The sequence below is a fragment of the Podarcis tiliguerta genome (genome assembly GCF_965153285.1).
Source record: "Podarcis tiliguerta genome assembly, chromosome: 17".
NCBI classification, from domain to species: Eukaryota; Metazoa; Chordata; class Lepidosauria; order Squamata; family Lacertidae; genus Podarcis; species Podarcis tiliguerta.
The window spans coordinates 21387787-21389856 of NC_139550.1; positions in this window are offsets into that span (position 1 = coordinate 21387787).

A 2070-nucleotide genomic window follows, 5' to 3' on the forward strand; every position below is an offset into this window, starting at 1 on the left:
CCACGCTACGCCACTTATGGGAATTGCTTCATTGGCAATAAGTTATTCCAGAAGTCTTGTTTCTTGAGTGTTCATCCTAATTGGTAGACAACTTTGGGTCAAAACAAGTGTTATCCCACTCTCTCTAGAGCATTTCCCCATCAATATCCTTATCCCAAGAAGTATTTGGGGGGGGGGCAGATTCGTTGTGCGGGATTTCCCATCCCAACCAACTGTCATTGTGAGGCCCGATATTGCTGGGAAGTGATTGAATCCCACCCAAAAATAGGGACAGCTTTGACATGCCCATTGTTTCCGCCTGCAGGGAAGTTTCTAAAGGTTAAAGACCTCTGTCAACCATTACATGGGCATATAACACACACTCTAGCAAAAAATCCACTCAGCTCTGCTCCAAAGGGCTTGTCTGCTAAAAGTGTGCAGAGAAAGAAAGAAGAGAGATTGTCAAACCCCAGAAGGACACAGGACTCCTTCTGATAGCACTTGCAGACCTGTTTATTGAGCACTCACATAGATTTTGTCTGCAAAAAGTTTGCAGGGAAGTTGCTCTCCGTTGACTATTTATTGAGCATTGATTCTGATTTGTTTGTCGGGAGGTGATGCAATGTTGCATTTGAACGTGCGGGGATAACATTTGCTTGAAACAATTTCCCATCATTTTCCTTATCACAAAAAGTCAAATTTTGGGGTAGAAATGGGTTTGTCATGCAAGAGCAACAGATCAACTTTAGTTGCTCCTCCCGAATCTGTTGTTATGTGATCAAATTCCATCCCCAAATTGCAACAGTCTGGAAGAAGCAATTGTTTGTGTTTTTAAAATCACACACACACACAATGCACAAATTTAAAAACACACACAATTGCCTAAAAAAAATATTATCTGCCATTTACATGAGTCTTGAGGTAATTTACAATTATACCATAAAAAGAGAGTGGGGTGAGAGGATATTGGAGAGTTTGGGGAGGCGGGTGAAGGCTGGGAGCTAATTGTTTTGATGAAAGGGAGAATGGATGAGCTAATGGTTACAGTGGATGAGAGAGACACAAAGTTGCATGACTTCATTACATTGCTGGTCAGAAACGTTGTAAAAAATAGAAACCTGAAATGGATACTGCCAATTTCCGAATCTAATCAGCAGCTAACATTGCATTAACAGTCATAAGCTGCTACCCCAAGATGAGATGGCAGAACTTGCATCCCACAAATCATTTTCTCCCTTTGGCTTTAATTGGTCTACTCCATGGGTAGGCAAACTAAGGCACAGGGGCCGGATCTGGCCCAATCATCTTCTAAATCTGGCCCGCGGATGGTCCGGGAATCAGCGTGTTTTTAAATGAGTAGAATGTGTCCTTTTATTTAAAATGCATCACTGGGTTATTTGTGGGATCTGCCTGGTGTTTTTACATGAATAGAATGTGTCCTTTTATTTAAAATGCACTACTGGGTTATTTGTGGGGCATAGGAATTCGTTCTCTCTCCCCCCCATATAGTCCAGCCCCCCCACAAGATCTGAGGGACAGTGGACTGTCCCCCTGCTGAAAAAGTTTGCTGACCCCTGGTCTACTCCATTCTGCATGAACTGGTTTGTGGACGACAGCCAGGAGAAATGAGTGCTTTGAGCTTCTTGCATCTAGAGATCTCACTCTGCAAAGGCCATAATAATAATAATAATAATAATAATAATAATAATAATAATATCAAAAGGGGGTGTCGGGAAGCACTAAGCTAAAATAAGTAAGTGGAAAGAAAACTAGCAGCAATCAAACAAAAGAAAAAGGACAGCAAATCGTATCGTATCGTAAAATCTTTATTGGCATCACATACAACATCCAAAAGAAATCAATACAGAATTACCTCTTCCTCAGTGTCACAAAACATTTGCTAAAAGAAAGGAGGCAGAGCAGTCTATCGTCAACAGTCTATCGAGTGTTGTGCTGCAATACCACGGTATGTATTGGCAAGTTATCATTTGGGAATCTTTGCCTCGGTCCCCCGGCCCCCCGTCTTGCAGTTGGTGGAGAGAGAGAGAGGAGAGAAACTTAATCCTTTGCGATCCTAAAAACACACATTTC